Below are 21664 nucleotides of genomic sequence, written 5' to 3'. Positions count from 1 at the left end.
AGTGTGGGAACTCAAAGCTTTTGTAGGTATCTGCATAGGTCCATGTGATGGCCTCTGCACCAATTGTAAGGCAGCATTTGCTAATTGCAAGCAGCTGGGTGTGTACTGATTGCATGTCTCACTGTGATTTCAGGACACTGCTATAAAAGGGTATGTGAGATAGGCGTTGCCCTTTCAGATTTTAGGGCGTGGACCATGCTGGTATGCTGTTGACAGTGTTCTGTGAGTGTGAAGGTTAGTACATCTCCCATGCTTCATGCTGTGTTGTAGATTCAGGTTGCTGCATTTATCTTGCCTGTTCCCTGTAGTGAGTGTGTATGCATACTGACACCTACAACTATATGTCATATGTATTGCTATATAAATATATATATATATCTGTGTACATATACATACTTTCATATATGTACATTAGCTGACATTATTGGGTACAAGCTAACAATTAGCAGGGCTGTTTCTGTTAACACTACACTAGTATGGGAACCCAGTAATTGTGACTATAAAAGTCTGCCTGACATGCTTTGGGTAGTAGACATACTATATTGCCTTTATCTTCATTCCTACTATTACATGTTCCACGTATTTAGCACTATATTCCTGTATGAGAGTCATGTCTTAGTGGTAGGTCATACAGACTAGTGTTACAATGGTCTTGTGGTAGGGCCTACTAGTATGCTCATATTCTGCTTTTGAGTTGAGTATAGGGCCTATCAATCACAGTGCTGGAGGCACCTTTAAGCAGTTAAAGGGCTTAGTAGGTCTCACAGGAGCCAGGCTGTGTTGCAGATTCTGGTTGCTGCATATATCTTCACTGTTTCCTGTAGTGAGTGTGTATGGCTACTGAGACATACAACTATATTTCATATGTATTAATATATATTTATATATATGTATGTGTAGATATACATACCTTCACATATGTTCATTACCTTACATTATTATGTACAAGCTAACAGGTAGCAGGGCTGTTTCTGTTCACACTGAACTAGTATGGGAATCCAGTAATTTGGCCATTAAAACTCTACCTGACATGCTTTGGATAGTACATCTCCTATATTACCTTTATACTGATTCCTACTATTACATGTTATATTTATTTTAGCAGTGTGTTCTTCCAAAGCAGGCATGGCTTAGTGGTAGGTCAAACAGACTAATGTTACCTAGGTCCTGGGTTCGAGACTGACAGTGGGAATTTTTTACTTTGCAAACTTTCCAACTGAGTACAGGACCTGTCAATCAAATAGCTGAGGCCACCTGTAAGCAGTTAGAAGGGTAAGTAGGTCACACAGGGGTCAGGCTGTGTTGCAGATTCAGGTTGCTGCAATTATGTTCACTTTTTCCTGTAGTGAGTGTGTATGGCTACTGAGACCTACGATTATATTTCATATGTATTAATATATATTTATATATATGTATGTGTAGATATACATACCTTCACATATGTACATTACCTTACATTATTATGTACAAGCTAACAGGTAGCAGTGCTGTTTCTGTTCACACTGAACTAGTATGGGAATCCAGTAATTTGGCCATTACAACTCTACCTGACATGCTTTGGATAGTACATCTCCTATATTGCCTTTATACTGATTCCTACTATTACATGTTATATTTATTTTAGCACTGTGTTCTTGTAAAGCAGGCATGGCTTAGTGGTAGGTCATACAGACTAATGTTACCAAGGTCCTGGGTTCGAGACTGACAGTGGGAATTTATTTTTCTTAGCAAACTTTCAAAGTGAGTACAGGACCTGTCAATCAAAGTGCCATAAAGGCACTTTTAAGCACTTTAAACCAGGTCTGCGCTGGTTTGCTGAGCTCACGCGCATGCACTGGCGGTGAGCTCCGCTAACACAAGCGCACACCCGCTAATTACTTTGAAAGAAAAGAAAAAGGGGTGACAGGAAAGTGGTGAAAAGGGGTCACAAAGAGGGTAAGACAGTAGGGAAACAAGCGTGGGATTTGCAGGAGGGATATAGGTAAGGCCCATAGATGCCCATGTCTTTGGCAGCAACAGCTGTATATTTCTATGTATTTTGGTGAGACATTTGAAACCTTCCACCTCTGAGAGAGGTGTCAGGACAATATTAATATTTGTTGTACAGCCAATTGTAATTAACAGTTTAGATGTCCAGCGGACATGTGTGCGACATGGACAGCTATGTATGGGGCATAATTTTTTTGTGGGACAGAGTGCCCTTTTTTTTCACAGGTGAGAGTGGTATACCAGGTGAAGGAAGTCGGTAAAGCTGGGGAGGTAGGTTGGGTTGGTTAACAGACAAGACAGACAAGACGCATACAGGGACGGTGTATGACACACGTGGGGGGGTTACACAATTGACGGGGATGGAGGTTGGGATATCCGAGATGCACGAGCCCACAGATGACAACAGTGGAACTGATATCCCCACCCATAGGCAGTTGCCACTGTTCCTTCACAGCCCAGGACGGGGCTGTGCTGGGGGCTGTGTAGGCAGGGCAACGGCCGGGGCCATTAGCTGTGCCACACGAGCCTCGAGCTGGCGTAGGGGCCCAAGGACAGAGTCTTGGATCTCCCTTCGCACCACCGACCGGACACCTTGGAGGGTGAGTGGACGAACCCCTCCGGCCACACTTGCAGAGGGGGGACGGGCCCCATCCCCTGCAGCGCTTCCACCCGAAGGTGGCACAGGGCCACTGGAGGGGGGTCCGGCCTGGCCACTAGTGCCAGGTGCAGTCGCCAGCTGAGGTGGGAGAGGTGGGTCCGCTGGGACCTGCCTTCCCAAGCGTTCTAGGTTTGTGAGTAGTTATGTTAGTTTGGGTTGGTGGCATTTTATTACATTCAGATTAGTTGTAACAGCATGCATTGGTATTCCCATCAAACAAACACCCAGATATGAACACCATTGAACAAGGGGCATATCAATATCACATGCATTATTTGAACAGCAAAACACGGTCAAACGACATGCAGGGTTGATTAATGGCAACAGGCCATCAGATTTGCAGGTATGAACAGGGCACATGCACGAACAGACATGCATATATGTTTGAAACGGACAAATGTCCATGATTAATGAAATGTTCACATACCATTATTTAGTGGATGTTGTCATATATAATTATAGGGTTGGGTGGGGATAGAAAGTGATGACACATTCATATGTTACACATTGATTCACATTTCTAATAGGTACACAATTAAGTTGAGGCTGATGTTTCAAAATAATCTTTATTTTACTGTCATGCTACACCTGTTACACATACATCACTATCCTACTTATTTTGAATTTGATCAGATACATCATCCTGCTACACTTTGATGACAGGACAGGGGACAACTATGGCTGTTTAGTCTGTCAGATAATCATTCATTCTATCTGCAAATTGTTTACTGTTATCACCATATACAGATTTTGAGCTAGACATTCCAGATTCAGACACACTGAAATCAGTTTGGGATGTTAATTTGTACTTCCCACATGCATTTAGTTCTGTAGAAACACACTGAGGCTTATATATTCAGGGGTTATTACTACTTTATTTATTTATACATAAGCCTTTCTGTCACTCTCACACATTCTGCAACTTCACAGTTCAGGTTGGTACTTCTAGGCTTTGTTCACATATTAGACCTGTGGTGATTCAAACACTTTCCAACAGCCTCACTTCTGTCATGATTCAGCATTTCAACAGGGGATATATCTCACATGTGACTACCTCAGATTCTGAAGCTGTACTCTTGAGACTACTGCAGGTTACAGTATATTTAATTAATGATGGGACATCTGTATTACAGCACTGTTTAATTCTATCAATTATATTTCCAGTTACACTTGCATACTGATGAACTTGTTGCAGCCATACCTGCAGACTTTCAATTCCTGCTTGCACATTATATTACTTTTAATCAATACACTGCACTGTTCTGATACATGGTACATAATAATATTTATTTACAAGTACTGGGTGGGGTTACTAACCTGCATGGTGGCAGCCGCACCAGCCTCGGCGTGCATCTCACGATTCATAGAGCGGACACCTGCAGCTGTAATACAAAGGGAATAATATTGGACTACACATCTCCATGGTATCAGCTAGTTGAAATCCTTACATACATGAGTAAAATGTGACTTACTCAGTGGTGGGGCGTTGGGCATTTGCCGGGCCTCCTGGATCCAACGGTTCAATTGGTCCTGCTTGCGTCTCTTCAGGTCCGCATGGTGGTGACGGACCTGCTCACCAGTGCGTGGAATGCCAGTAGTACTGGTCAGATCACGAGCCAACTGGTCCCACGCCTCTGCCCTATATGCTCCCCATGAGACCTGGCCCTGCATGAGTTGGGCCTCGTGATTATGGACAAGGAGCCAGACCATGTATCTGGACTCCTCAACGCCCCAACGCTGTGCTCGAAAGCAACGTCCCTCACCTACTCCACTCATGCTGACTGCAAGTCTGTTCTACAATCAGTTATGCTGTGTATTCCCGCCTATGGGGCTTATATATGCCGCTTTTCCTGCACATTTCTCTGATTGGCCGTTTTGGAATTGTATCTACTTCACTGAAAATGCTTTCTCATGCTCCATTCTGGGTTTTATCCCATATATATGCTATTTCTGCATTTCTAGGTACTGCTGTCATGGCTTGGTGGTTTAGTTCCTTGACTCTAGTGCATGGTATCCTGGGTTCGAATCTAGCAACTGATTTTTCATTTTCCTGACAGGAATGAGTTGAGGACCTGTCAATCAAACATGCCAAAAGCACTTTTAAGCACTTTAAACCTGGTCTGCGCTCATTTGCGCGGAGGTAACGCATGCGCACTGGCAGTTAGCTTGTGGGAGCGGCGTGCAAACGGTGTGCGCTGGGATAAATCCTAATTGGCCACTGACACACATGTTAAGCTAATTGCACACAGTTTCAGTCTGTCTAACTGCAGCTTGGCAACGGGCACGCAGTTTGCAGCTTTTGAAACACTACTCAGCTACGGGCACTCTGTCTCACAGCAGCTTAGCTATCAGTACATTTCTGACTATTTTTATTATTATGTTACTTCAAAATATATGCTCTATTTCATTCCATTTTACAAAAGGGAATACATTTACATTTGTACAATACTGTCAGGGGGCTTTTTAGTGCTTATTTACAAAAAAAAAAAAGGTTGTTGTAGGGGCTCGAACCCTGCCTGCTCTTAGGCCGGCAACTCTACCGCTAAGCTATTATTTCTTGGCTTACTTTGCATATTTAGTTCTTATATCCTTTTCCACTGACTGCTGACTGTGATTGCGCTAGTAGCACACCCGCTACAAGCGCACACAGTAGCAAACATTTACGGGGTTTAACAAAAAAAAAAAGGATTTAATTTAATTTTATGACATCTCTTCACTTTATACACTAATGGCCAGTCGGGGCATGTGTTGTATAGTGTGTTTATTCACATTTTCATGGCCTTTCTCGTGGCTGTTTACTTTCAGCCATTCTAGTCTTCCGGGGGCGTGTCCGCTTGCAGGGCTTAGCCTACAGACACGCCCCCTACTCTCTTACACGGACCGTGTAAGAGTTACTAGTGTGATTCAGCATGCCTCATGCACCTCATGCATATGCATGACATGCTGACATCACACAGTTTAACTGCAGCCTCCGTGTAAGAGTTATAACTCTTACACGGAGGCTTCCTGAATCTGGCCCTTGAATATGGCTGGATTAAGTATTTAATTAGGATAATTAGTGCACTAACAAAATGATCCGCTTAGACTTATTTTAACAATGACCACAGTCCAAACTTGGGAGCGTACTTCTCAACTGTACAGAGTCTTGCAGAATGTCTAGATTTTTGCCTCATATTTTGGGTCTGTTTCTCATAAAATTGTGTTTTTCTGGCAAATCATCAGTGAATCATTGAGGGCTACAGTCAGAAAATAATTAAACCTAAAAATGTTAACAATGCTCTTTATAAATACACACTAAAAGAAGTGTCCCACAGTGAATTCAGATTTGCTATTATTGAGCTAATAGAGACAAACCCAAGGGGTAGTGACTGGAAGAACAGGCTGGAATACAGGGAGCTGCTTTGGCAATTTAATGTGTTTAAGGTGAATGCCTTTAGCTACCCTTGTTTGAATGACCATGTCTCTATACAGTCTGTTCTAAAATTACATCCCTCTAAATTATAGGGGATGTTTTTATCTCTGTGTGTATTTTAAGGGAGATTGAGTTCCTAGAAAAAAGTTTAAGTTTTGTTAGATTGTTCTAACTCTTATGCTATTGTAATATGACATGTCTGAGATGGGATTGTATTACTTTAATTTTGATTGTAAAATTGGTTAATTAATTACTTAATTATTTAAATATGTAATTGGATGATGGATTGGTCTTTATAAATGTTTTGTAGGGGAGCACTTTTCATTCCTGAATGGTATGGACAAAAATGTTTAAATGCTTCTTTTTTTATTATTAAAGTATCTTAAATATAGCATCCATCTAGACGTGATTTTTTTAAGGTGAAAACGTCTTTTTACCTTGTGTATTGTCACCATGTTTGCAGTTACTGATTATTTTATGGTGATTTTTACCCTCTTTTTGGTGGGTATAAATGATGCTTATGCCTGACACTAAAGTCTCTTTAGCCAATGAGTGATTGCTAAAGGAAGAAGGTGTTCCAGATGGTTTCATAGTTTTCTCAGTTCAGATTTATATCATGCACATTCGATGTACAGGCCACTTCCTAGGTAGTATCTATTACCAACATTCTTATACACTGTCCACAGGAACTACGTGTTTCTATTCACGCAGCTCTCGACCTAAGGTAGAGCTGGATGAGTACTAAACAGCATTACCACAGTAGACCAGACAATTAAATGTATTTCCAATGCAAGCAACATTCAGTAACTGTCAAAACAGATGAAAAAGGATACAGAATAGATATATATAATTATGTGAGTGCAAATGGGACAAAAGTCTATTTTTTGTACTATGATAAACATACAATGTTGTGTACTACCCTGTTAGACAACAGAGGCCAGACAGTAACACATCAAAGGGTGATTTCATCAGGATACACATATATTAGCACTTTGTGAAAGAAGCAGATGTTCTACATCTGGTTCAACGTCATGGTGGAATATAGTGGAAGTTGTCTGATAAGACACTGGGCTGAATAACATATCAAAATCTAATTATGTAAAGGGTGGCAGAATGTATGCTGTGTGGGACTGTGACCCTTCAAATCTAAATTTATGAGCAAAAAAGAAAATTCCTAAATGCTATGAAAGATATCCATCTGGCTTAAAGATCCCATACAACTATTTTTGCACTTACCTACCTCATTTTTATTTCTTCGAGGTTGAGTAGATCACCCTGCAAATTCAACGTACATTCTTGTTTCATTTCACTATTATTTCTTCTCAAAGAATTTTGACTCTCTATGCACTTACAAGAGAAATACTTCCTGTCAATGTGTCATCACACTCACTTTGATTACATGAAGTCAGATCATTCCTGCTTCCTTATAGGCTCATAGGATGATACTGGACTATTGGCTCAGAGGCCCTTATAAGCCTAGCCAAGAATTTCACCCATGTTCCCACAAAGTCAGCACCTGTTTCCCCTCTCCAGCAGGGACACAGGTGGGATCCCATGGGTGTATTTCCTGTTTCCCATCCAGTCGTCCAGGTTCCTCTTGAATAGGGCTAGAGAGGTACTCTGCTTGCCATGGAGAGGGGGCCTATTACACAGATGGGGGAGTCTTTGTATTCCACAGATGGGGGAGTCTTTGTATTCCACAGATGGTGGAGTCTTTGGGACACAAATCTATCCCACGAACTAGTTCTATTAATGTCACAGACCAGGTTGAGGCCTTGACTGCAGGTTGCATGAGTGGAGTTTGACTTATGGATATGCAGCAACTCCATCAAGGCTGGCTCTGAGATGGCCTTGGATGCCAGACAGAAGTCATCTCTGAGAAGTCTGCATGAGACTGAGTAGAGGAACAGGGCTTTTAGCCTAACTGTAAAGGATAGATGTTTGAAACCCTGCATTTTCCAAGTCAGGAACCTCTGTGGTCTCTCTTCATGTGCTTGGCAAGGTACATGCCAAAGGGGATGCTGTATTCAATAATGGGTCTGATGAGGGAGGAGTGCAGGGATGCTATGACCTCCTTGTTCCCGGATGAAATGCCCTTATTTATGAGGTTGGCCATGTAGAAACCCTTCTGTACAATGGATGCAATGTGGTGGACAAAAGTTAGTTTGCTATCAACGTGGATGCCCAAGTCCCTCACAACTGATTGTATGCTTGGTACATTGTTATTAATTTGATAAATAGTGGGGACACCATTTTCCCCAAAGGGGTTAATGATGCATTTCTTGGCATTCAGTTTGAGGCCATGCTTCTGGCACCAGTTATTAGTTTGGGTAAGGCCCTCTTGGAGGATGTTCACATCACTAGGGGAATTTAAGACAGTGCCCAGCATGCAGTCATCTACAAAGTGGGTCTGTCACAGACCACTGGTTTTGACTTGCACCTCAGAAAAGTATATCTCAAACAGTAGATGAGTTGGTTCTATCCGTGAACCAGTTATCTACCCTTCTGGAAACATATGGATTGATTCCTAGCTGGGAGAGTTTATCTGTTATGCCTAAGTGGAGAACAGTGTCAAAGGCTTTGGCTTGGTCAAGGCAGGCAGTGTGCACTTTCTTCCCATCAGCCATGGCTTTGTTGACTGTTTCGAAAAAGTCGACCAAGTTTAATAGGCATGATCTCCCTTTGACAAAACCAAACTGTATGGGGCAAGCAGTGGAGGTTGACAATGTCCTTGTTTATAAGGTCCATGATAGTGTGTTCCATGGTCTTGCAGATCAGGCTAGTTAGGCTGACTGTCCTATAATTACCTGGGTCAGTGGATGATCCACCTTTGTGTAGAGGGATGACAGCTGTCTTCCATTTGGCTGGGACAAAGTCAGTGCTCAGGTTTTGGTTGAATATGATGCCTAATGGAGCTGAGAGCTCATGCTTGAGTTCATGTAGGACACAGCAATGGATGTTGTCAGGTCCCAAGGAGACTGTATTTTTTGCCTTTGTGAGGGCATTAAAGACCTGCTCCCTGGTAATGAAGGGATAGGGGCAGGTGTTGGGGATATCCTGGTTTACTGATGGGGGGAACAGGGGGTGAAGTTTTCACTGAACCTGTCTGCCAGCAGGTTGGCTATATCTACAGCTTTTGTGTATGTGCTGTTCTTGACCACCAGTTCAGAGTAGATTTGGGTGTTACCTTTGAGACTGCAGCTATATGTGTAGAAGGCCTTATAATTGTCCTTAGTGGATGTGGCTGATTTGGACTTGAAGTTATCCTTAGAAGATTTCACCATTGACCTTATTTGCTTGTTCAGACAAAAGAAAATGTGCTTCCAACTTGGCACCTGCTCCTTCTTGGTCCTGAACAGCATTTTTCCCTTTTATTCTAGAATGTATTTATTGCTGTTGTCCACTATATAGGTTTACTCTTTCTTGAGGAAATGATTTGGTCCTGTCAGGTACTGCTGTGTCTATACAGCTATATTTATTTATTTATTTATTTTATTTTACATTTGTTGACCGGGCTAGTCCAGCTGGATAATTTCCATTTTCAGTGGAGGCCCGGGGAGAAAAGCTCCACAATTAAAACAAGGTTAAACATTTAAGCAACAATGCATACATTTTAGTGTAGTAGAAAATACAGCGAAAAAAAAACAGATAAAAAACAAATAGCCTAAGCTATATATTCATATTTTTTTTTTTTTTTAGAACAGTACAGTAATTTAGTCATTTGAAATAGCAGGGAAAGATAGTGATTTTTACGTAGGGAGGTATGGCTGAAGAGTGAAGAAGTCATTTAGTCTGGATTGGTACAGGAGCAGAGCCAGAAGTTGTTAAGATGTAATAGAAGTTGTTTTTTGAAAAGTTGAAAGGAGTCTAGTGAGGTAATGTGTGGGCCGAGGTTATTCCATATTTTCCCTATGGAGTTTGAAAATAGACAGTTACCTGCTGAATTTGTAATTCTAGTTGTGGTGACTTGTATCTTTTCGCAGATCGCAACTGTTTCAAGTTTTTGTAGGGAGTAAGGAGGTTACTGAGAGCTGGTGTTTTTGTTGGTTGATAAAGAATGGTATGTGTAATTAAGAGTTGTTGATAGATAAGCTTGTTAGGTAGTTCTAACCATTGTAATTGTTTTAAGTTATTACAGTGGTGAGTTCTGTACTGGGATGCTGTGGCAAAACGGGCTATATTATGATAGGATGTAGTTAGTTTTGTCAGGTTACCTTTAGAGAGATTGGTGTAAATAGAGGAAGCATACAGTAGGGTGGAGATAAGATGTGATTGAGCTAAGGTGGTCCGTGCTTCTGGAGTAAGGAAGGGTTTTATTCTGTACAGTGAACCTATCTTTTTATTTACTGCTTTTATAGTGTTATTGATATGACAATCATAGTTAAGATTATTATCAATAGTAACACCAAGCAGTTTGGTAGTAGAGTCTGGGGAGATAAGAGAATTGTCAGCTGCAGTAATAGTAAAATTTAGTTGAGGAGATTTGTGGGTAGGTGGGAATAGTAATAGTTTTGTTTTCTTGGAGTTGAGAAGGAGACATCTTTTTGAGAACCATTGTTCAACGGTTGAAAAGGTAGATTGTGTGAGTGACTGGAGTTCAGATTGGGTGGGAGCTGTACAGATGATGGTAGAATCATCTGCATATTGTATGCAGGTAGTGTTATGGATAGATGATTGAAGATCATTAATAAAGATAGAGAATAAGAGTGGGCCTGATATTGATCCTTGAGGTACTCCTAAGGAGATAGGTAGTAGAGCAGATAGAGAATTTTTCCAGAGTACTGCTTGTTGTCGGTTTTCAAGGTAGGATGAGAACCACGTTAAGGAGGAAAAATCCAAGGCAAGTGAGTTTAGTATGTGTAGGAGAAGTTTATGGTTGACCATGTCGAAGGCTTTTGACAGGTCTAGGAAAAGAGAAGCAGTTAGTTTGTTATTATTACGGTTACAGTTTATTGTGTTAGTAAAGGAAAGTAGTGCAGTGGTCGTACTATGTGAGGGTCTAAATCCATGTTGAGTGTTTGCTAGTAGGTTATTTTGAAGGAGATGGTTAAGTAGTTGTTTGTGTATACATTTTTCCATGATTTTAGCTAGTGGAGATAATAGTGCTATTGGGTAGTTAGAGAGGTCAGTGGATTTGCCTCCTTTATGTAAGGGTATGATGTGTGATATCTTCCAGATTGCTGGAAAATCACTTTCTTTTATGGATCTGTTTATTAGGATCGAAACAGGGTAGGCTATAGCTTTTGCTGCTACCTGAAGGAATTCAGCAGGAAGCTTATCTGCTGAGGGGGTAGTGGGTTTAAGTTTTTGTAAGAGAGATTGTATGTAGGAGGTGGGTATGGGTTGAAGTTGAAGGGAAGGAATGACGTTGTTGGTGTTACTTAAGATCAGTTGGGAAGCATCAGGGGATAAATGGCTTGCTAGTGTTTGTATGGAAGTAGTAAAGAAGCTATTGAAGTTATTGGCTATTAAAGAGGGATTATCAGGGTCTAGATTCTGTGGGTTAGGTGTTACTATTTTACCTGGGGTAAGTAGATGATTGATAGTAGACCAGAACCTTTTGGTTCTTTTTTTGTGGATTGCTGAAGTTCTACATAGTAGTTCTTTTTGTCTGAAATAATAGCATTTTTGGTTTTGTTTCTCAGCTCTCTAAAGGTTTGATAGTCTGTTGGGTTTCTAGAGGAGCGCCATTTCTTCCAAGATTTATTTTTAAGCCTGATCTTTTATTTAGTATTAGAGGTAAGCCAGGGTGCTGTTCTGGTCTTTATTCTAATGGTACGACTTGGGGCATGGTGGTTTAGGATTGTAAGGAATGCTGAGTTGAAATATTCTATGGCTTTGTTGAGAGAGAGGTGCTTTAGAGGGGTCCAATTGTATTGTGAGAGTTCTGTTTGAAATCTTTGGGGATTAAATTGTTTCTTTGAATATAGTGTTCTATGTGAGGTAGGTAAGTTTTGATGAGTTTTAGCTCTAATGACATATGTGAGGGAGTGATCGCTAAGGTCATCAGGAAGGATGCCAGTTTTGTAGCTTTGTGAGGGGGAGTTTGTAAGAACCCAGTCTAAGGTGGTTTCTTTTCTGCTTGTTTTATTTATTCTAGTGGCACTATCAATTAGTTGTTTGAAACCAAAAAGGTTTAAATGGGAAGTAGGGTTAGCATTGTTACAAGATTTCCAGTCAATGTTAAAGTCTCCAAGAAGTAGTGTTTCTTGGGGAGGTAATTTGAGAGTTGTTCAAGAAGTTGTTCTAATGTGGGGATATTATTTCCTGGAGGCAGATAAGCACAAATGATGTTTATTGATTTAGTAGTATTAATTTGAACTCTAGAGCAGATTATTTCGACATTATTGTTTTGGGTAAGAGCAAGGTCAAGAAGAGTAAGCTTCAGGTTAGAGTTATATAGGATAGCTACTCCACCTCCTTTCTTGGAGGTGCGATCAAGTCTAACAATGTTATATCCAGGTGGGGTAATTTCAATATCTTTAATAGATGGTTTTAGCCAGGTTTCTGATAAGCATAGAATGTCAAAGTTGTGTACTTCTAGTAGGGCGTGTATTTGACTAACTTTATTACAGATACTGCGATATTTAGGTGGGCCAAGGATAGTATGTTTGTAGTTATAGTTGATGGAGGAAGGAGAGCTTTTATATGGTGACTGTGTGTTTCAGTAGTTGTAGGTTGAGGGCCTGGATTGGGGTGTATGTCACCGTCCTGAAGTCGATGGAGTAGTAGACCATAGTTTTTGGATATGTGTTTTAGAGATGTGTCAAATACTTTCTTTGATTTAGTTTTTAGTAGTTTACAATGAAATAGTCTATGGTATTTGGGAAGTAGATATATGGTTTGTGATGAGGTAGGTAAATAGGATGAAGGTAGGTATGTTGTAGGTGTACTAGTATGTTTTGAGGGAAGTGAGAGAGAAATAGTTAAGGAGTGTTCATAGGAGGTTAAGAAGTAGGTAGTAATGAGAAGGAATAATAGTAAGAAGGTGATAGGTAGTTTAAGTTGTGAGTGGAGAATAGTTGTAGACATGATAAGATAGTTGTATGTGAAGTAGGGTTTCCTGATATGTTGTAGAGGGGTGTGTGGTGGGAGTAGGGGTAGAGTGGAAGGGGCTGTAATGGTATAGGACTTTAGTGAGATAGTGGTGGGTTGGTTAAAGTGGTATGTAGGTGTGACTAAGTGAAGGAAGTTACACAATCTGTGAGACTGTGAATTGGATAGGATAGCAGTAGTAGGAGGTGTGGCTTGTAGAAATATAAATGTAGGACCCCTGGCGTGGGTGGGCTATGGCGGTAGGGTGGGGAGGAGCGGGCACACAAAGTAGACCAGAGGAGAGTGGAAAAAGTATCAGGGAAGGAAGCGGGAATCAAGGCAAGAGAAAGTATCCTCAGGGGAGAGGATGAGACAGAGAGGTAAAGGAGGAAAAGGATTAGTATAAGGAGGGGAGAATAAAAGTGTAAGGCAGAAGTCAGTACTAATATCCCAAATAGGGATGAGAAAAGTATAACATCTAGTGGACAAAGTAGTAGTGCAGTAAGCAAACAAGGGAGCTACCAGGCGTGGAGCTGTACTAGAAGGGGGAGAGAGAATAGCCTATGTGGCCATCCGAGGAGACTGTGAGGGGAAATGAAGGAGTAAGGAGGGGTAGCTGCTGGCTGCTTAGCTAGTGGCAGTCTGAAAGTTTAGCAGGAACATTTAGTTAAAACGTAATATAGCATGACTAGGTAGACATACTCTCTTTTTTCTGGTGGTAGAGGGTGGTAGAAGAAGACAATGTCCTGACCGAGTCCAAGGGTATTCTGTGGGAACACCCTAATAGTGAAATTAGAGGGATACACCCCAGGCAAAGACACAGGGTCGTGGAGGGGATAGCTGTTAGAGGAGGGAGAGAGGACAAAAAGATAATGTTAGAGTACAATATTAACATACAGGGTTACAATTCAGAGTCAAAATGCAATAAAAGACAGGTTATGCAACTGGTAAGCAAAGCAACGTTACACATAGTTGATATAACTCTTTAGGATGTACATATTAATGGTGAAAAGTACATTTCAAATAAATAACTGTATAGCTAATAATATATAGAGCCTAGTGTTACAGCAAATCACCACACACACCAGAGTAATGCAGTGAACGCATTCACGTTAACATAAACAATTCAATTGAAACACTTTCCAGTCTCTTTAGGAGGTGTAGATGGTGTAAATAGCAAGTCATAACACGGAACGCTATTGCGTATACAGAAATATGATATGTGAAAGCAATAGGTGTGAGGACTAGGATAGGAGCAGTCCCAATGTAAGGCAAACCTAATAACTAAACGCATTCACTTCTAAGTTAGCAACAAAGTCAAGAGCAGTCACTTTAAAAGCTAGCCAAACTATCTAAAATTATTCACGTTTGCACAGCCCGTAAGTACTCATAGGTTGGAACAGCACAGCATACAAAACCAGCATTTGTGTGAGATGTAAAGGGTTCCTATACCAGCTTAAGCAGTATCGGTATCAGTATCAGAGGGGTCCCACTTATGTAGCGCTACCTGAAAGCTAAACGCATTCGCTTATAGCTGAGCAAAGATCCACGTGCTACAGAATCAATGCAGACAGTAGCGGAGTAGCATTACAAGAAAGACTATACTAAACGCATTCACGTTAATCTGTCCACCAACAATATTATTGCAATCCTACCAATTTAGTGCCACCTTAAGGCTGAACGCATTCGCGTTTGGATTAGTAATAGTAAACACGCTGTTCTATCAGTATCAGAGGTAGATGAGTAGTCTTATATCAGAGGCTGTATCAATGCAACTCCCACCAACCTGAACACAACAGTACTAGAGCCGTCCCATGTATTCAGTACCACCCAAGTGCTAAACACATTCGCACTTACACTAGAAAGAGTACACACACTATAGCACAAATCCAGACAGTAAAAGAGCAGTCCTACACTAGAAAAAGTACACACGCTATAGCACAAATCCAGACAGTAAAAGAGCGGTCCTTCAACTAAGGCTATACTAAACACAGTCGCGTTAACCTGAACATAAGCTGGAATAGCATATAATCATCAGTTTCACCTGACTTGGAGTGTTATAGGTAGATAGCAGGTTACTACAGCAATATGGCACAAGCTAAACACATTTAACATAAACAGCAGTTAAACACCGACTTCTAGAAATGTTACAATACAATTCCTGAAAACTGGAGTGCAATATACAGCTTAAAACTTACTTCAGAGCTGTCGCACACAGCCAAGCAGACTCAGCAGCAGCGAGGAGGGCAGATGTAAAGATGGCGCCTTTGGGACATGGGCAGTCTTTAAAAACTTCCACAGGAAGTCCCTAGGGAGGAGGAGGCGGAGATAGTAGGGGGTAGGTATAGACCGGAAAAGGAGGGAGTGAAGAAACCTGGCTGAAGAAAGGATAGGATAATAAGGTTGCAGTAGGAAGATTAATAGAAGGGGAGGGAGGGAGGGAAGATAGCAGGGAGGCAGGTATAGACCGGAAAGGAAGGGGGTGCAGAGATCTGGCTGAAAAGGGATAGAATAGTAATAGGTTCAGTAAAGAGAACAATAGGCTAGGGAAGGAGATAAGAGGCTAAGTGGGTAGGATGTGGAACAGGAGTAATATCTAAGGGTAATAAAGCATACAGATATTGGGGCCTAGTAAATACAATAGTATGTGAAAAAGGGTAAAACAGGAGTACAGACCTGGGCTCAAAGGAGACAGGAGAAGCAAGTAGGGAGCCCAAGGAGAAAGGGTGTGAGCAAAACACAAAGTAGACCAGAGGAGAGTGGAAAAGTATCAGGGAAGGAAGGGGAATCAAGGCAAGAGAAAGTATCCTCGGGGAGAGAATGAGACAGAGAGGTAAAGGAGGAAAAGGATTAGTATAAGGAGGGAGAATAAAAGTGTAAGGCAGAAGTCAGTACTAATATCCCAAATAGGGATGAGAAAAGTATAACATCTAGTGGACAAAGTAGTAGTGCAGTAAGCAAACAAGGGAGCTACCAGGCATGGAGCTGTACTAGAAGGGGAGAGAGGATAGCCTATGTGGCCATCCGAGGAGACTGTGAGGGGAAATGAAGGAGTAAGGAGGGGTAGCTGCTGGCTGCTTAGCTAGTGGCAGTCTGAAAGTTTAGCAGGAACATTTAGTTAAAACGTAATATAGCATGACTAGGTAGACATACTCTCTTTTTCTGGTGGTAGAGGGTGGTAGAAGAAGACAATGTCCTGACCGAGTCCAAGGGTATTCTGTGGGGAACACCCTAATAGTGAAATTAGAGGGATACAACCCAGGCAAAGACACAGGGTCGTGGAGGGATAGTCTCTTTTCTGGTGGTAGAGGGTGGTAGAAGAAGACAATGTCCTGACCGAGTCCAAGGGTATTCTGTGGGGAACACCCTAATAGTGAAATTAGAGGGATACAACCCAGGCAAAGACACAGGGTTGTGGAGGGATAGTCTCTTTTTCTGGTGGTAGAGGGTGGTAGAAGAAGACAATGTCCTGACCGAGTCCAAGGGTATTCTGTGGGGAACACCCTAATAGTGAAATTAGAGGGATACAACCCAGGCAAAGACACAGGGTCATGGAGGGATAGTCTCTTTTCTGGTGGTAGAGGGTGGTAGAAGAAGACAATGTCCTGACCGAGTCCAAGGGTATTCTGTGGGGAACACCCTAATAGTGAAATTAGAGGGATACAACCCAGGCAAAGACACAGGGTCGTGGAGGGATAGTCTCTTTTTCTGGTGGTAGAGGGTGGTAGAAGAAGACAATGTCCTGACCGAGTCCAAGGGTATTCTGTGGGGAACACCCTAATAGTGAAATTAGAGGGGTACAACCCAGGCAAAGACACAGGGTCGTGGAGGGATAGTCTCTTTTCTGGTGGTAGAGGGTGGTAGAAGAAGACAATGTCCTGACCGAGTCCAAGGGTATTCTGTGGGGAACACCCTAATAGTGAAATTAGAGGGATACAACCCAGGCAAAGACACAGGGTCGTGGAGGGGATAGTCTCTTTTTTCTGGTGGTAGAGGGTGGTAGAAGAAGACAATGTCCTGACCGAGTCCAAGTTGATTCTGTGGGGAACACCCTAATAGTGAAATTAGAGGGATACAACCCAGGCAAAGACACAGGGTCATGGAGGGGATAGTCTCTTTTTTCTGGTGGTAGAGGGTGGTAGAAGAAGACAATGTCCTGACCGAGTCCAAGGGTATTCTGTGGGGAACACCCTAATAGTGAAATTAGAGGGATACAACCCAGGCAAAGACACAGGGTCGTGGAGGGGATAGTTCAGAGCTGTCGCACACAGCCAAGCAGACTCAGCAGCAGCGAGGAGGGCAGATGTAAAGATCATATATCATATATATATATCATATATAGGTCCTCATATAGTTTTTGTGGTGTAGGCTTGGATATTAGTGCTATTTCCAACTCAAGGGGCAGTTGCTGTGAAGCTGCTTATACCTGCTGTCAGGAGATTGTAGTCAGCTTTGGAAAAGTTTTTTTGTTTGACCCTGGCAAGGGGGGAGGTCAGGGAAGATAGTGACTTTGAAAGTGATCACTTTATGGTCAGATCTTACCAAGGAGGATGACACTGTAGGGGTGCTACAGTGGCTACTCATGTTGGTTAGTACCAGGTCCAGGATATTTTCACCTCTGCATTGGCATTGACAAAGTCGAGAAACCTCTGGACATTCATGTTTAGGCTAGAATATGTCTTCCGCTCTATGGTTGGGTAGTTAAAGTCACCCAGGATTAGGGTAAAGGATTGAATCTTGATGGATTGAAGTAAGTCCAGATAGGTGGAGTGGGTGTCCTGAGTCATGGTTGGGGGTCTGTAGCTAGCTATGATTTGAATAGGTGTTTTGTCAACAGTTAACTGCATTTGTAGTGTCTCCTGTGTGTCATACTGTTTGACCAACCTGGAGGTGTGTATGTCTTTGATAAATATTGAAATTCCACCTCCTTTGGCTTTGTAGCCCTCCATTTGGGATCTGAAAGTATGGTAGGATGAGTGACCTGGTAAAGCTGAGATGCTCTTCACAGCTTCAAACCAGGTTTCAGTAACTGCACAAATGTCAGCATCCTCCAGGGCAAGGAATGATTGCAGTGAGTGCAGTTTCATGCTAAGACTCCTAGCATTTAGCAGCATAACCTTTAAATTTCACTTAGAATGATTTTTCATGTTGGTAATTTTCTGCTCACAACTTTACCTAAAAGAAACACTATGGGGGAGGTAAGAGCCTTTGCCAGAAACCTAAATCCCAGGGGAGACAGATGAAGGTCATCTCTGGTAAAGCATCGTGGTCTCTCAGTCATGTCTTCCCAGGCTATCAGGCACTGGATCCCCTTGGAATGACATCAGAAACTAAGCCAATTGTTAAAGTCAATCTTTTTCTGTTTGTATTGAGGCATCATTCTGGATGATAGTGGGATGCTGCTTAAGGCTAGGGACATACCTGCCTGGGACACATATTCAGCGAGCTAAATCATGTCTCACTTCATATAGTCCAGAGAGGTGCATCTCAAGTCATTCACACCAACATGTACTAGAACAGAGTCATAACAGTACCTGTTGTTAAGAGACTTGAGTGCGTGAGTGATATGATGGATTCTAGTACCTGACAAGCAACTTCCTGTGACTTTCTCATTGTCTAGCCTAGTGAGGGGCACATCCATGTGTCTCACGATAGAGTCTGCTATGACTAGTATGTTGGGTTTGTGGCTGGGCCTTACAGGCTGTGAGACACAGGTGTGTGTACTATGTGTGGTGCTTTGTGCTGTGGGTTGTGATGTGTGTGTGTGTGTTTTTGCTTCAGAGGTCTCTTTTATTTAGGCATGTTTTTGTTGAAAACCTCTGCATATGTAGTCATGTGTTGTACAGCTGTGGGTGATGTTAGAGGTGTGGTGTTTGTAGTGTTTGAGCAGACAGTCTTCTTAGGGCCAGATGTACTGGCTTGTGACTGAGACAGTAAGGATTCTAGGTTCTTAATGTAATTGCATCTCTCACATATTGTGTTCCTAGATGGTAGTAGTAGAGGGTTGTCAGTGTACATGAGGCAGTTGCTACACTATCACAGGATGCCCATATCAACCAGACAAGCAGGAGAAACTACAGGACACCATCAATGGCTGTCAGAATCTGTGTAAGAGAGATCAGGGATAGTAGAGTGGGTACTGTCTGAGGCGAGTACTTATTGGTATGAATAGGGCTGGATAAAATCAAGACAGTACCTGCAAAGAAGGGCGTCACTTACACAGGAGTGCTGGTAAGGGAAAACATGCAGCCGAGATACCTTACAAAGGCTTAAAACAGTGCAGCGGTGATGCACGATGTGCAAACAAGCACAAACACAGTGTTTAAATACCACAAAAATGAAAGTAAAATAGAAACATTGGAATTGACCAATCAACCCTTGTCCTTGAGCTCTTAGATAGCACCCTATGCCAGACCAGTTCCAACCAGTTCACTTACTCCCACTAAGTGCAGGCAGGCCCCAGCCAACACAAAATGGCACAGTGGGAAACACAGGAATCACACAAACAGATCTGGATACAGCAAAACCTGTAAGCAGACTATGCTAAAGATATTTAAACTTTGTTTAGGTCAATTTAACACAGGAGAACAGAAACACACTTAAATAACAGAAAACACATTACAAAAATTAACCATGCAGTTCTCTGACAATTGAAAAATCACTGAACTCTAGTTTGGATTTATCAGATACATGTTTTCCTTATTTAGTATCTTCCAGCAACTTTTTGGTCTACCTACAACTTTTTTTAGAGTGTTGCAATTTTCATGCTTTGCTTTGCCAAAGACTATGACATCATCATCGTTGAAATGCCTCATTCTAAGAAGGCTTTTGTAACACTTGTTAAATAATGTAACACATGTTAAATAATGTTAAAATACTTAATAACTCTTTAGGCCTATGAAAGTTGAAAATGTTGACCTACCTTCTAATCACAATTATAACTGATACTTTCATGTAAGTCTGCAGTGTACCATTATGTTCTGTGAAATTTTATGCTACCCATCTTTAATAACTAGGATACATTTAGACAAACCCCGGGATTCATGAAGCTCGGCGCAAGGCCGGCGTACGGCCTGCGCCGGCGGTGCATGGAATATCCGGCGCAGTAGCGCCATATACATAATAATGAGAGTGCACCGGAATCACAGACACGTGCGTAGTGTCCGTGAGCGAGCCCAGGTAGGATGCGTCTGGAGGCGTGTCTAAGCCAGCATGAGGTGAGCAACCTAATGTGCTGACAGCCATGGTCCGCCCACAATAGTAATGGCAGCAGCCAGGTCCTGTGCAGAATGAAACGCATGTACAGTATGCAACATAGTCCCGTCCCAAATTAATGGAGAAGCAAATAGAAGCCACGAAGGCATAAGTGTACCCGTCCAAGGAGTAAAGGATACGCATAAGACCGCGTTCGTCCCGCAATGCACTGTCAGTGTTTACAGTCAGAGAAGGTGTACAGCCGCATGTCAGCGCCGCACCGACATAGGAGCAGCGACTAAGGTCACCACCTGTCCCACGTTGGTTGGGGCAGTCACTCCATGGACAGTTGTGTCCCGAAAAAACGTATTAGAAATGGCTGTCGTGCTACGATTGTAGGACACAATGATATCCCGTATTTAATGTAATGGTAGCATGAATTGGTTATTTCTGTAACAGACATACCTAAATGACACAAAAACAGAATAAGCAAGGAAATTGCCACAATAATAAGCATATTATTTAGGCAAGCAAGTGAATTTCCATGCTATATAGTGACCGTTTGTATGTGTCGGCCTGTAAAGTCAGATGTGAGTCCCGGAAATATCCCAGATCGGAAAATGGAAAAGGTGGAAACCCCAGTAGCGACATGGGCATGGTCACCAGGGTTACCTGCTGTCCCAATGTGCCATGGACAGTCCCTGATTGGACAGTCGTGTCCCTGCAACAATCGTAAAATGGAAAATGACCTCCGATCCCCTGCCACAAATTCCCCCAATATACATGTAAATAGTAGCATAAAACATATACATTACGATATGGAACACAGACATGGCATAAGAAAATAAATAAGGAACCCAAACGCTTACAGAATAAGCTCATAGTATGGCAAACAAGTGAAGTTCTGTCAACTGCACTAGCCCTGAGTATGTGTAGTCCTGCAAATTCGAAGTGCCCACATAACATGCCCCACTATGGGCATTGGAAAAGGTGCCAACCATAATGGTCACAAGCAGTAGTGACAGTACATAGCCGGGTAGCTGTGCTGACATAACAACAGTAAGGAAGCAAGATACCTCAAACACAGGCAAACATGTGCATAGCAACATATCCCAGACCCAGCAACGTCTCTGTTGCATACACTGGATGGTGTATGATGAAGTGTAATATCCAGAAGCAGAACCCATGCATTTGGATGTACCACACAATAGCCTCATTGTACATGTCAGTCACACCCATGTATACCCCTGCACCCAAACCTGCTAGCATCCGTGTGCAGCTATACAACCACACACAATGTGCATACCTGAACTGTGTTAAGATGTTTGTGTTAGGCAATGCCACGCTGGCAAATCGTACCCACATGTCCCCAACCC

At 42.1% G+C, this 21664-nt stretch overlaps 1 protein-coding gene across 1 annotated transcript in view; it reads right to left on the bottom strand.

Annotated features, from left to right (window-relative positions):
* The window catches only part of LOC122810357 (putative sodium-coupled neutral amino acid transporter 8), a 572913-nt gene that overhangs the window by 550454 nt on the left and 795 nt on the right, over positions 1–21664 (bottom strand). The gene's annotated exons all lie outside the window — the stretch shown is intronic.

Source organism: Protopterus annectens, chromosome 8.part1, assembly GCF_019279795.1.
Source record: "Protopterus annectens isolate FY-2018-M chromosome 8.part1, PAN1.0, whole genome shotgun sequence".
NCBI lineage: Eukaryota > Metazoa > Chordata > Ceratodontiformes > Protopteridae > Protopterus > Protopterus annectens.
This window is presented reverse-complemented; position numbering and strand designations above follow the sequence as displayed.